This window comes from Mirounga angustirostris, unplaced genomic scaffold (genome assembly GCF_029215605.1).
Source record: "Mirounga angustirostris isolate CCGP_5_RB_7025 unplaced genomic scaffold, mMirAng1.0.hap1 SCAF_3, whole genome shotgun sequence".
Lineage (NCBI taxonomy): Eukaryota > Metazoa > Chordata > Mammalia > Carnivora > Phocidae > Mirounga > Mirounga angustirostris.
In genome coordinates this window covers 16,804,375-16,819,878 of record NW_026991711.1, presented here as the reverse complement: position 1 = coordinate 16,819,878, position 15,504 = coordinate 16,804,375, and the positions used below count along the sequence as shown (strand labels likewise).

The window sequence follows — 15,504 nt, the reverse complement described above, 5'->3', positions numbered from 1 at the left end:
TTCTAAATCAATGACGTTTGTTCATGATTCAAGTGGTCCTTGAGACTGACGCCGTCCCCTTGGCTTCTGATGTATGTTCCTGGTTATCTGCTTTATTGGCGTCTGTCTCCATGGTGGGGTTGAAATAACTTCAGGGAGTCTCTGGCGGCACCTTTGCTTCTACAGTACAGTGTATACTTGGCTTCTTTACAGAATATTCTCTTTGCTTTTTACTCATTAAAGTCACTCTGCCCGGTTTCTAGCTATGAACTGTTGTCACCGTGATGGATTTCCTGACCTTGAGAGGCTATGGCAGCCAAGCTGATGTCATACTGTATTTTGTGTCTGTGTTTTTCTACTGGAAAAATGTTCTTTAATTACTGATGGTTCTTCAACCTTGGGGAAAACTGTGGCAGTATAACCAGTTTTTATACTTGATGGTTTGGAAATAGAGAGGCTTTGGCCGTAAGTTAAAGCTTTAAGTCCATATGTTTTTTTAGTTAATTTTATACAATAACGTTAGGTTAACATTACACAAACATTAAGTTTACTCAATAGAGGTCACTGCATTTATTATTATGTTTAATGATGATGATGATTTTTTAAAAGTCACTAACTTACCTATGATGGAGTGCCATAGTGTGACACTGGTATACATAAATATTAATAGTATTTTGATTTTTTTCAATGAAAAGAAGAGCTCTATGTGTACCAAAAAAAAAAAAAAAAAAAAGAAGATCTTAGTAATTACCTAGAAGTAGAAGTAATCAGAGTCAATGTTCCTTTGGAAGATTAGAGCCAAAAAAACAAAATTTGGACCCAAATTATATCAATTGTTTTTTATATTAATCAGATAAACCAAAAAGTTAATATTATCCCTCTTGTAATATGTTTCTCTTTTCTACTATTTACCAAAAGTGTTATATTTTTATGTAGACTGAGTATTGAGTACCATGACGTTTAAAATATTTATGTATATTTTGCACATCAACTCATTTATTGCTGGTTTTGATATTAAAATGTGCATATGAGTTTATGATTAGAAATTGGTTTTATAGAACATCATATAAAATGAGAGCTCCATTAGTTCTTCACTTTTTTATTCTTCAATATCCCTAAAACTTAGTCTAGCACCAATTAGAAACAAATCCTTAGTCAGCACTTGCCAAATGAATCTGACAGTGACTGATTAGAAGTTTAGGTTACTGTTGTTGTTTTGTCCTCAAGTAGCTCTTATCTGAAAAATGTATACTAGTGCTACAACTTTTATTTTTATCAAAACCCACAGTAGTCTACAGCCTCATAACTGGGAGGAACTAAGTTCTAGCCTTGGTTCTGCCACTGAAGAGTTGCAAGTAGGATGTTTATGCAACCAGCACTGGGTCTCCATTTCCCAAGCCTGACCGTGTGCTAGCATCATCCCAAGGGGGGGGTTGGGGGGGGAGGGCATGTTTCAGAATACAGATTGCTAGGTCTCACCCTTGGCATACTGAACTGGAATCTTCAGAGTTGAGCCAGAGAGCGGGTAATTCCTTAAACTCTGTGAGTAACTCCTATGCAGGCAAGTGAAAGTCTAATGTCTATTAACCAGTATTTGGCTTGGAGCCAAGCAGATTGAGTGAAGTTTGTTTATTAGGCAAAGACTCCTCCCCTCCTTTTTTTTTTTTTTAAGATTTTATTTATTTATGTGAGAGAGATCACAGATGGAGAGGAAGAGGGAGAAGCAGAACCAGACTCATCACTGAGCAGAGAGCCCGATGGGGGGCTCGATCCCAGGACCCTGAGATCATGACCTGAGCCAAAGGCAGATGCTTAACTGACTGCGCCACCCAGGTGCCCTGGCAAAGGCTATTTCTTTCTTAAGTTTTGCAAAATTCAAACCTTTTCCTCCTCCTCCTTCTCCTCCTCCTCCTCTCTTCTTTCTCCTTCTCCTTTATTTATGTCTGCCCTTGCTCCATGGTAGAACTTTGGAAATATTAGGAGCTGATGCAGTTTATGTCTGAAGAAATAATACAAGTGACCTAGCCTCAGCAGCAGGCGTCTGAACTCTGAGACATGTGCATATTCTCTGGGAAGCTCATTGCAAGCCTGCTTTGCTCTGTGTGTTGACTCATACAATACATTTCTGATATCTTTTTTAAAGCTTTGCTTACTAAGGAAAGAGCTACACTTAGACTATATTCAGTGACAGAATGACTGTGTTAGCATCTTCAAGAATTATTCCTATTTCCTCCTATCAGTGCAAAATTTTCCATTGATCTTTCTCTGCATTTTTAGTCAGAAAAAAGGTTTAAATTTTTTTTTAAATCTTATAGTCCCTAGAGATTTGATTCAGAAATCAAGTTTTTCTTTCTGAAATTTTTAGATATAAAAAAGTACTCTTTAATTACAAATGCATTTATCAATCTTGTTAAGGTATTTAATCCTTTTATAATAACTTTACCATTCACTGATTTCCAAAAGGGTATATGCATACTGTTTAGAGTTACAACTATGGCATGGAATAGATCCACTCTAACATTTAAAATTGTGGAGGGAGATTTGAAATCTATAGGGAGTCTCAAAGACCAACTATTTCAAGCCATACCTTTCATAACTGAAGGCACTGAGGCCCAGAGGGTTTGGAGATCTGCTCTAAGTCACACTTGTTAAAATCTAGAGATCTTCATTCCCACCCTTATGTTTCCAAGTCAACTTTCTCAGCTCTGATGCAATAATGATTTTTTACAAAGTAATCTTACATCATACCATCGATGGCCTGCTTTATCTCTTTTTTTACACTCCCGACTTTACATTATTCCATTTTTACATTCCCAAGGCCTGGGCCCACAGTTGGTATAGACATTTGTGGATGAACTGAAATGGAGAAACATGAAGGAATATAGGAAATGTATGTGATTGCACATAATACATCAAGCATGTTACATCTTATCCAAGCCACAAGCCATAGCATCTTATGTAGATACTCTTGATGGAAAGAGAGAAGAAACTTCAGGATAAATGCCTCAACAGCTGTCAATGTTAAGTAATCCCTTAAAGCTGTGAGAGCCTTTATTTGCCTTCAAGAGTTGTGACATATGGTCAAAAATAGTTTGAAGATTTATTGTGTCATCTCTGTTGGATGAGATTCAAAATACACTTTAAGAAAGATTCCATCCCTCATCATCCTTGAAAAGATCCTTCAGAACTCATAGAGCATATAGAAAGCAGACTGAGAATGATGAAGTTCAGATGCCTAAAAATGACAGACTCTAATCAGGATTGCCAACCTATCACAAAAAATTACTGGGAAAAAAATGCAAATTTTCTACTGACACTACACTTTTAAACACTGACATCCCATTGACCTGAAGAAATCACCGGTATAGATAAGACTTGTGAATTACTCTTCTCCAGTATTACAGTAGGCTGGGAAGGCAGTTTTTGCAGTTATATTTTTAAGAAGTGGTCATTCTTTTCAATTTTGAGAATTTAGCCTTAAAGATGAAAAAGCTAAGAAGCTCAAGTTTGTCAATGGATTCTAGCTTCTATAAAGATTGTAAGGGAAAAAAATCTCTCTCCACTTACATTTTATAAAAATTGAAAAGAACTGAGGAAGAGAAAGGAAATGCTGAGTACATACAAATGAAAGAGCACAAGAACAACTTGTATAAAACATTACAGTAAAGAGGTTGCCTAACGTAATCAACTCTCCCGGGTGCAAGCAGAAAATCTTCGAGCCTACTGTGTATGTAAGAAGAAAAGAATCAAAGAATAAAACACTACAAAGCAAACTCGGCTGTTCTTGGCAGTGTCTGGACTTCACCTGTGCTTTCCCTTCCTCCTTCCCTGCCCTCTGCCCCGCTTCTGCTCTACTTCCCTGCTATTTGCCTCCTAAGGTTCCAAAGTACTGCTCAACGCATTTCTAAAGCCTTCCTGACATACGACAGTTTGTGTATGAATCATTTTATTTAAGAATTAGGACAATCTCTTTTGTTTGAAGTGGAGTAAATTGTGCTCCAGTTTCGGGTGCTTATGAAAACTACATTGTGCTTCAACCCAAATATGATGAGGCATAAATCACTCTGGCCCTCACATTCTGGGGCAAATTTCAGATTAGAAATTGAATTACGTGCTGTATAATCTATTATTATTTTAGGCAAATCCCTGATTATCTCCTACTTGGAATGTTTTATTGTGTATCCACAGCTTCAGACCCCTGCATTGGTGCTTATTTGGAGAAGAGAAGGAAATAATGTCTAAAGATCTGTGTTTAATGGAAGCTTGCCAAAATGGCTACCACAATTCATCTAGTAGACCAGAAGACCAGATGGACATAGATTATATTAAATCTTGTAGGAGCCGGGCATTTGTTCTAGATTCATTCAGTTTGGGTGTAAAGTACTGTTTGTTCCTAGTGTGATCCAAGTACCAGATCTGCCTAGAGTTAAATGCGATCTTATGCAGCTCAGGCCACTGCCATGTGTTGGGAGTTGTGATTTGTTTTTTGACAGTAGACCTTTATCATCATTTATTATTGACATCTCATTAGTAATTTTTGACATGCCACTGTACCCATGTTGAGCTTTGTTGATTGAAATAGAGACCATGTTAGGACCCGAATGACAACAACTCTAATTAACCTGAACCACACTCTGGAACACCTTTTGAAATAATGTTGCCTTATAAGTAAACTGCTATACCTTTTTTTTCTTTTTCTCTAATAAACTGAGAGGCTGTCATCCAAAGATGGTCTTCTATCAGTCCTCAAGCATCTTAGTTTTTTGTTTGTTTGTCTTATTTTCTGGGTTAGGACCCCTACCTTAACCTCCTTTTTTCCCCCCTCATCTTTGCCTGGATAAATCGTCAAATTTCTGCTTAAGAATGACCATTCCTGACCACCTTATATAAAATGGTTTACCTAGATATTCTCTGCCTCAGCCTTTTGTGTCCATCCCAAAGATAATGCAGTATATAATTATTTTTTGAGTGTTCACTCACTTTTCCACAGCTTTCCTAGCTGATGGGTAAGCTATGTGCCAGGGCAAAGATTGTTTAGCCCGTTAGGAGTTGTATTTCTAGAACCTAACATCATTTCTAACACTTAATAAAGACTCAGCCAATATGTATTGAATGAATTTCAGTGAATGAGTCTAAAAACTGGGGTCATCTGTATTACTTATGTTATAAAAGAGTTAATTTTCAAAACAAGATGGTACAGTTTGGTTTTCTATTAGTTCTGTTTGATGAGTGTGATTGTTCACCAAGAATGTATTGAGCACCTGGCTGAGTTCTAAGGGGGATGTTTAGAATTGATATGGTCCTTGTTTCTCAAAGAGTACTTAATCTAGTGGAGAACTGGCAATGCATATAGAAGAGTGAATGGATGAATACGAGGGCATAGTTAACCAGTGGTTGATTGTAGAGTCAAACTGTAGGCTTTAACTCTCATGTGCTGGTAAAGCAGTTCTATAGATTTGCCAACAATAAGTTTGCTGTCTGTTTACCAGTTTTGTTTTTTGACATTAATTGAGCTCTAATTCTGGGCCACCCTCTAAGTAAATCCAAATCTGCCCTATGATATCATCCTCAAAATAAATGTTTGAGAGCAAGTATCATCTGCATTTTACTGATAAAAAAAGTGAAGTCAAAGAGGTAAAGTAAGTTTCCGGGTCTTACCCACCTGGCAAGGTGCAGCATAAGGGTTCAGATCCATGTATTCTCACTCCAAGTTTAGAATTGTTTTCTCTATACCAAGTTGCCTTTCTTGCATTTACTCTTGAGCAACATGTCAGCAAACCCTCTTTTGCATGAGAATTTGACCTTTGGTTAATTCTGTCCTTTTGATCACCTGATAACCTGTTAAGCATGGTACACCAACTCAGTTACTCAACAGTATTGCTTCTGCCATGACCTCCAATCGCCTATGTACTGGGAAGAATTATAAATTAATAATAAATACCCAGTAGAGTTGCCATAACGTTGGGTTTCCCCTGAGGATGGTGACTTATCAATGTTATGTGCCGTGAGGGGTACCCTGGAAGCTATGCTTATGGGGTTGATAGCGCAGATTCCATTGGGCATCAGACTTTTAACCAGGGTAACTCTCGTTTCCACTCCTGTGTATCTTGTCTCCCTGCACCTGAGCAACTGTGTGCATATTGCTGCGGAGAATCTTGGAGAATGTCTAATGCTGCCCTGGCAAGCTGTGATTCAGGTTTTGTAGCATTCTAAGTGACATGTCAGGTGTGCCGCATGGTAATCTTAGCTGGAATGTTTAATTGAGCTCCCAAACCATTAAAGAGGGTTGTAACAAGTAAAACTGTTAAGTGTATTTCCATATCCATGACAAATATCCTCAATAATTACCTTTGTCATTTAATGGTCATTGGCCTGTAATGAATGAATTTGGGCTATTGAATTTTAAGATATTGTTTGGACTAGCTCACCTCTTTAATTAAATTGATGCCTCAAAATGAGAAATTGTATCCACTTATCCCTATGCTCCAAATGAGACTGTCGAATGTTATTTCTTTTGTGAAAATAGTTACAAATTCACTGAGATGAAACATCCCCATAGAGCCTAAAGATTTAATTTGCTTATATATCTTATTGTAATAAAGAAACAAAGTGGTGTTCTGGGTCGGGGATTGGATTTTGAAATGAACATGAAACATATTTTTATTTTTTTTTATTTTTAAGTGTTAATTAGCTTCCCGTAATACTGTTGTATTTTTTAAAAATATGAAGTGTTGTTCCCATTCACAGGAGTCCGAAGAAAACGGTTGTGAGCATGGTGTTCACCAATGTATACAGTGTAAGAGAAGCGCATGCATAGTACACAGGTCAACTAAAAAAATGACTTTAAGTTAACAGAAGTATTAATATCCAAAGTAAACTAACTGGGATGATTTCTAATTAATGCAGTTGCACTATGCAAGGATAGGGCAGTTTGATTAGATTAAATGAAAATAAAAGTTTGGCTTGGTTGTTGTAAATTGTCAAAGAAAACCATTGTTAACACTTAACTACCTCAATATTTCATTGCAAATGACACTAATTAGACCTTTTCTTTTTAGGTTCTTGCTTCCTCAGGGCAGAGGTTTTAGGCTTATTTCTCTACTTCAACCTGGTTACTTTCTGTGACTAATCTCTGGGGTAATTAAGATCATTTTGAAGGCTATCTGAAAAAATATAAAGATGGCTAGATTTTGCGCTGTGTAGCATTGCCTCAGATCTTACTAAAAAAAATAATACTATAACTGGAAGTTTTTACTCACTTTATTCTAGTTTTCCTTATTTTGTTTTATTTTTAAAATTATTGTGTTAAAGAGATTTATTTATTTTTTGGCATGTGTGTCTATGAATTTTAAGACATGTCTTGATTTGGATAATCACTTGTTACACTGAGGATATGGAATTAGATAAAAGCTCTTTGTCAGCCATGTGATTATAGAATTTTTTTCCCAGTTTGTAACTTGTCCTTTGATTCTCTAGTGTCTTTCACAGAACAAAAGGTGTTCAGTTTTTATGAAGCCCAATTTATCAATGTTACTCTTTTATAGGTCATGCTTTTCTTGCTGTATCTTTGCTTAACCCCAAGGCACAAAGATTTTCTTTATGTTCTTCTAAAAGTTTTATAGTTTTGCATCTTATGTTTAGCTTTATGTTTCGTGTTAACTTTTCATAAGAAGTGAGGTTTACATCTAGGTTTATTGATTTCTTTATATTTGACATGGGGATGCTCAGCTGTTCTAACACCCTTCCCTGAAAAGGCGACCTTCGTATCCTTTTCATTACTTTTGCATCTTATGTCAAAAATCTAATGGCCATTTTGGGGTGAGTTTATTTCTGGGTTCACCATTATGTTCTGTTGGTTGGTATGTATTCACCAATTCCATGCAGTTTGGGGTACTGTAGTTTTATAGTAAGTCTTAAGGTTGGATAATGTAAGTCCTGTGGTGGTCTTTGTTCTGGAATGTTTTAGTAATTCTAGACCCTTTGCTTTTCCATATAAATTTTAGAATCAACTTGTCCATATCTACCAAAAAAAAAAAATCTTGGAGAATTTTTATTGCAATTGTATTAAATCTAGAGGTGATTCAGGGAGAATCAACATCTTCTATTTTTATTTTTATTTTTTTAAAGATTTGTTTATTTGAGAGAGAGAGAGAGATGGAGACTGCAAGTGGGGGGAGGGGCAGAGGGGGAGAATCTTCAAGCAGACTCCCTGTTGAGCATAAAGCCCCACGCGAGCCCCACGCAGGGGCTCGATCCCAGGATCTGGAGATCATGATCTGAGCCAAAACCGAGAGTTGGACACGTAACAGACCGAGCCATCCAGGCCCCCGCCAACATCTTTATTATGTAAGTCTTCTAATTGGTGCACATGGTATCTCTCTCCATTTATTAGGTCTTCTTTGACTTCTTTAATTCGTCCTTTACTGTTCTCTGCAATAGATTCTGTATCCATTTTCTCATATTTATACCTAAGTATTTCATTTTTTGGAGCTATTGTAAATTGTACTTTGGGAAAAAATTTAGATTTTGAATTGTACATTTCCAGGATATAAAAATACGGTTAACTTAGTGTTGATCTTGTACCCTGTGGCCTTGCTCAACATGCTTGTTAGTTGTAAGGAAATTTTTGTGTGTATGTGCATCTAGTGTGGTTTACTATGTAGACATCAGCAAGTAGGGACAGATTTATTTTTTCTTTTTCCATCAGTATAACTTTTATTTCTGTTCTTGACTTACGGCCCTGGCCAGGATTACTCAGGGATGGTGTTCAGGAAGATGATAGATGTAGGATTTTTGTGAATGCTGTATATTAGGTTAAGAAAGTTCTTTTCTACTTTTTGTTTGCCAAGAGAATTTTTGTACAAATTTTGTATAAAATTGGTATCATTTCTTCTTTAAGGTTTTGTAGAAATTTCTAGTGAAACTATCTGGACTTGGAGATTTCTTTTCAAACAATATTTTTTCCCCAATGGCAATTTCTTTAATAGTTATAGGATCATAAATGTTATCTATTTAATTTTCAGTTTTTGCAGTTTGTAGATTTTAAGGAATTGGTTCATTTCATCGAAATTGTTGGAATTATGTGCACAAAATTGTTTATATATTGCCTCATTATCCTTTCAATGCCTGTAGGATTTGTAGTGATATTTCCTTTTTTATTCTTAATAAAGTAATAATAAATTATTTTTAATAAATTATTTTATTCTTAATTATTTTATTATAAATAGAGTAGAATAAAATAATTTTATTCTTAATAAAATAATAATCTGTGTCTTCTCTGTTCTGTTTTTCCAAAGGTTTATCAATTTTATTGACCTTTTATAAATCAGTTTTTGGATTTACTGACCTCCAATGTTTTTCTTTATTCAAGTCTATTGATTTCTGCTTTTATATTTCTTATTTTCTTCCCTCTACTTGCTTTGTATTTACTTGGCTTTTTTTTCTAGTTAAGGCAAAAATTTTGAGACATTTCTTCTTTCTAATAGAAACATTTAATGTTATACATTTTTGTCTGTACTCGAGATACATGTCACAATTTTAACATATTGTATTCTCATTTTCATTCAGTTTAAAGTATTGTCTCATAGTCCTTGAGATTTGCTTGTTGATTCATGGATTATTTAGAAGTGTTAATAACTTCCAGGTGTTTGAGGGAAATTTTCTCTTGGTTTTCTGTTAATGATTTCTAGTTTAAAACAATTATGGTCTAAAAACATACTGCATATGATTTTAATTATTTCCAGTTTGTTATTATTTGTTTTATGAACCAGGATATGGTCTATCTTGGGCAATGATCTAGGTGCATTTGGATAGAATGTATATTCTGCTGTTGCTGGGTTGAGTAACCTGTACATGTCAGTTACATTCAGTTGAGTGATGGTAATTTTCAGTTCTTCTCAATCCTGGCTGATTTACCTCCTACAGGTTGTAGCTAGTGCTGAGGGAGAAGTGTTGAAATCTTCAACTATATTTGTAGATTTGTCTATTTCTCTTTTCTGTATTGTTGGTTTTGGCTCTATGTAGCTCTATTTTTGGTTATAGGATCATAGTATAGCTCTATTTCTGGTACATATGCAATTAGGATGGTTATTGTCTTTTTGGTGACTTGACTCTTTATTGTCATGGAATGGTGTCTCTTTAATATCTTTTCCTGTGCAATTGAGGTTTTTGTTATTCTTCATGTGCTGAGTAATTTTGGATTTTCTGGGTATTTTGAATATTACATGAGGCTCTAGCTCTTGTTTAAATTTTGTAGAAATTGTTGATATTTCCATTTTTCATAATCAGCTTAAGCTGGTTAGGTTTAGGGTATGATTTTGAACCCACCGTCTGTGGAGCAAAGTTCCAATGTCAGTTAAGTTTTAAAATCTCTTCAGTGTTGTTTGCATGTATCATGTGTGTGCATAACCTAACAGCCAGCTTGAGACTTGTGTGGTGGCTCATCTGCTAATTCAGTTCTCAGAGATTTGGCATGCTCAATAGGATCCAGTCCGTACACGTGCAGCTGAAGGTGAGCCCAGGTGTTCAAAAACTTTATGAGGTCACTTTTCAAGCTCCTCTCTCTCTATTATTTCCCCAGAAGTTTCCTGTGAGTTGATGCTTCTCTTTTCTCCATCCAGAGTACTGAGGCTTAGTTACCTCTCCCTGCCATGCACTCCCTGGGTCAGCATCCAGGGCTGGGCTGTGGGAGGGCAGATAGAAACAAACAAGCAGAGGTTGGCCCCACCCTCTTGTAACCCCAGTTCCATCAAATGAAGAGGGCACTTCCTCTCCCTCAGATTTGGCTCTTGCAAGGTCCCATTGCTGCAGGCTGTGTCTGTCATGACAGATTGCTGTGGGCTGAGGTGCAGGACAGTGGAGAATAGAGGGAAAATGGGGTATCTCTGCCCTCTCGGCCCCTTCAGAGTATCCTTTCCAGATCTGTGAGCCAGCACTTGAGGCCTCCTCCTGGAGTTCTCCCCCCACTGTGCCACTACCCACTGCCCACTGCCAGTGTGTTGAGTTCAGGCCAGGGTTATACCAGAGGGAAAACATGGTCAACTTACTACTGGATTGGTGGTGTTTCCATTCCTGGTCTTCTCCTTCATTCTGCCCGATACTATTTATTTTCTAGAGCCCTCAGAGAGCATCTTCCTGCATTCTGTGCTATTGCATTCAGTGAGAGTCATGGCGGTAGCTGTTGGCTACCATCTTACCGGATGGTAACTTTGGGCTCTATTTTTTAACAGAACCGGAACTTTGTACTCCATTTTTTAAACAATCTTCCATCGAGATGCTATTGTTCAGTTGGTGTGATTTAAATTAATGTACAGGAAATACTCTGATGATTGAAACGTGTCAGAATGCAAAAGTATGATCTTGACCTAATAACTCTATCTTTAGAAAACTGATGTGACAGTTGTAGAATATTCCGAATTATTAATATTAATTTACTTTAAAATACTCTTAGACTGTAGAGTAAAACTCAAACTTTTCTGATGAATGAAACTGTATAGATTGTTCCTTAATTACATTTTGCTTTTCAGTACTCTACCCTAGAGTCAATATAATTCAATGGGAAATAAGTAAATCTTGTGTCTGTGAAACCCCAGACAAAATGATGAGCTTTGAGTTGGATGCAAAGTCAGGTGTTTTGCTTTTAGATCAAATATGCAAAGAGAGGCAACAATCTTTATGGTTTTTACAAGGGAAATTAACCTGTTGAACTATTTTTTTTTCACCATGTTCAACAGAGTACTTAGGAAGAAAGAGATTAATTCATTTTTAATGCTAGGAAAATACAGTCATTAAAAAGTAGATAATATAAAATGCCAGAAATGCTTTTAACATTACAAGAAGTGCACTTCTTTCTTAAATAGCTCGCTACTTTTGGAGATATAGATATGCTAAGGTATTAAATATTAAAATAGAGGTTGCTTTTTAAAATGCAGTGTTTCTTATCAGAAAAAAAAAACAGTTTGAACAAGCATTTCTGTTGTATAATTCATGATGTTGCTAATAAAATAGTCTAGGAGAATTATTTGTTATGCTTTTGAGAATGACTAGATTTTTTTTTTTACAAGAGAATATTCACTTGTTCAGGTCTTCTTAAGTATATATGAGTATTGTTAAACTGTGTGGGATAGACACCTGGCAGATTTTGTCATATTAATGTGGTTTCTTCCTGTTTAATTGGAAAGTCTAACCAAACAGGAATATTGATGTGAATTTTGCCACCTTGGACATTATCATAACTCAGCAATACATTCTAAACCATTGATGATAGGAAAATAAATATTGAAAGGATGTCCCTCTGAACATTTCTACTCTATGATTTTCTGGAAGAGGAATAAATATGACTTGTTTATACTTTAATTTTTTTAATTTTTTGTAAGCAACCCATCGATATAGACGTAGGCATTGGTCTTAAAAAGAATGCTCCTCTCTTTGATTTTTAACCCATATGCATTCATTCATTGGCATATTAGTAGCTTTTTATGGTAATAAAAAGCAATGGACAGTTGACAAAGCTCTTTCAAGTAACTACCCACTTTAGTGTTCTGTGCTGCATCCATTCAGAAAGAAACACAGTTTATGCAAAAGTCATTCCTAGGATTTAGCTACATCACGCCTGAGTTATCATGGTGGATAAAGTTTTAATACACAAGTGTTGATTACTGTAAGTGCTTTACCAAACTCTATGTACCTGTATCACTATATAGCTATATAGCATGTGAAAAACAAATAATTTTTCCAGGCAAGTTAGTGAGTGCCTTTTCTTTATTATATTGTGCCCTTAAAACCAGTTATCCAATATTAAACAGTATTTTAAAAAGATAACAAATCTTTGGTTTGGGTCACTGCATAAATAAAATATTGGGTTATATAAACATAGAAGATTAAAAATATAGCATATTAAAATAAGAATATATGATTATGAAACATTATTTTCTTGAGGACTATCCCATTAATGTAAGGAAAATTTTAAAATATAAGGATTTTCATGTTAACATATCCATCTCCTTGGGCCTCTAAATGAACTGAAATCAATCTTCGTTATTCTGTGGCACCTATAAGAACCACATCTAGTTATTCTGAGGAAGTTTTGATGAATAACATCACGTTTTTTTCTCCAACTATCTATATACGTTGTTGTGGGATTGTGACCTGTTGCCAAATGGTTTCATATTTAACATTACTTACATTAAAGTTTTTCTTATTTATGAAAAACCAAACAATATTTTAGAGCATCCCAGATTTTAAAATATTAGTTCAGTTTTCCTTGAGGAAAAAAAAAGTTCTTGTAAACTCACAGAATTAAAGATAATTTTGGTTATTTCAAGGACTCTAGTTACCTTAATTCTTAAAGCATATTAGCCATTCTTTCTATGAATGGGAAAAATGAAGATCCCTGTTGGCTCTCTGGGTGTTTAGTATGGCATTCAAATGCTTGAGCCCTTTACTCTGCAATTTTTTTTTTGCAACCCCCCTCTGGTTTTGGCTGATAATGACATATTTTTATGATGTTTAAGTAAGTTTTCATGCTTCCAAAGAAAACTAAAGAGACTGACTGGGTTAGTAAGTTCTTGAGGCATATTAGAGAACCGCCAAAACCCAGTTAACTCAACTATCATAAGCAAACAGTGCACAAGGAAATTGTTTATTTATTTTTTTTTAAAAGGATATAATCAGGGGAACATTTGGAAATGTGCATATAATTTATAGGGCTGAGAATCAGTACCCTTTTAAGGACAATTCTAATGAACTGGGCTGGGAATAGAAATACAAGTAAAATCTTGCTTATTTTCTGCATAAAATTCTTTTTCTCCAAGGATGCTGAAATTTTGAGAGTTCCTTTAATTACTTCATCCTTAACTATTTGTTTCTTATGTACAGAATAAGTACAATCTTACAGCAGGTGTTCTTTTTAATATAAGAAAAAAATGTAGGAAGCCTTTTAATCTTAACATGCTACTGTATCTGAGCAGCTTGTTCAGAATTATTAATAATAAGACATTTAATGGTACTTGGGTGGTCTATTTGTGAATCTACACTTTTTTTTCTTATTACAACTTTCAAAATGGACATGTTGAGAATAGCCAGATCTCATTTATTTAACATTATGGGGACATTTATTATGGCTGTTGGAAATGATTAACCCTGGCCAAGAAATGACTTTACTTTTTAGAAAATTTTAGCCTACCAAGCATAGAACCAAACTTTAAATATATTTGATCCATAGGCTCAGTGTTTTCATCTTTTGATTTGTGGCACTGTTGTGGTCTCCAGTGATAAAAGTCAATATACCACATGACTCAGGTCCTGAAGACATTTATTCCTTAGTCTTCTCTAGGTCCCACAGAGAAACTGACACGCAAAATTTGCTTAAGAAGGGCATGTTGAATGAAATTGCCATTTACAAATCCTTGAAATCCCCATTTACAAATCAGTTGGAGACAGTTGGATGGATCATTATGTCAAGATTGCATCCACATGCGTATATTTGACTGATCAAATCCTAAAAGGATTTTTTTTTTTTAAAGATTTTATTTATTTATTTGCGAGAGAGAATGAGAGACAGAGAGCACGAGAGGGAGGAGGGTCAGAGGGAGAAGCAGACTCCCCGCTGAGCAGGGAGCCCGACGCGGGACTCGATCCCGGGACTCCAGGATCATGACCTGAGCCGAAGGCAGTCGCTTAACCGACTGAGCCACCCAGGCGCCCCTAAAAGGATTTTGACTGAATAAATAAATTTTGGAGATGAGGTGCAGTTACTCAAAACAACCCTTCTCTCTCAGCGTGTTTATCTAGATCTTTGGGATCCACAGGACATTAAGGAGAATTTCAGAGTGGGATCACCTAGTATGGCATTGTGGTAGAGATGTGTAAGGGAGCTGTTTTTAGAAAAATATGGGGAAGTCATATTGCATCTATATGAAATGGCCAGTTAGAACATGATATGTATCTGAGAAGTGTGCCTGAAATACGGAGGCAAACTTTCCAAAACTTGTCAAGACTATATACCCCAACCTGTTATACTGTGACTTTAAAGGACATGTACACCATTGGAAGTAATCTTGGAAATACCGCTAATGACTACTAAATCCTAGGTGTGTTGGACCCTTTAAGAGAGAGTGGGATATAAAAACGTTCTATAGCTATCTACATAGATGGAAATCAGAAAGGGAGATTTTTCCTTACAGAACTGGAGCTTAAGTTATTGGAGTGAAGGAACCATAAAGAATTATTTGCCTGGAGGCCAGCTGAGCCAGATGACATCTAGACTTTGAAGGATAGATCTTGTAACCAGAATAAAGCTACGTTTTGTTTAAAAGGAGCACACCTGCTTGGAAAAGGACCGGAATAAATAGTATTATATGTCAAGAATCTATCATAAGTTCAAAAACTGTGAGTTTGGTAGCCCATGCATAGTTCCAAAAAACGGATCCAAGAACCGGAATCCAAAAAATAATTTTGCTCAAAAATGAATAGGGAGCTCAATCTGACAGTTATAGCAGGAAGAAGTATGATGTTCTGAGCTTAGAA

At 35.8% G+C, this 15,504-nt stretch overlaps 1 protein-coding gene across 2 annotated transcripts in view; it reads left to right on the top strand.

The window, feature by feature from the left end:
- Positions 1-15,504, top strand: part of GPC6 (glypican 6) — a 1,081,278-nt gene that overhangs the window by 204,375 nt on the left and 861,399 nt on the right. The window contains exon 1 of one of the 2 annotated variants that reach the window (XM_054506389.2): positions 1,793-1,812. The exons of the other annotated variant lie outside the window; for it this stretch is intronic. The gene's annotated coding sequence lies outside the window, so the exon portion shown is untranslated. Of the gene's footprint in view, positions 1-1,792; positions 1,813-15,504 lie in introns of those variants that run through there. 2 annotated transcript variants of the gene reach the window in all.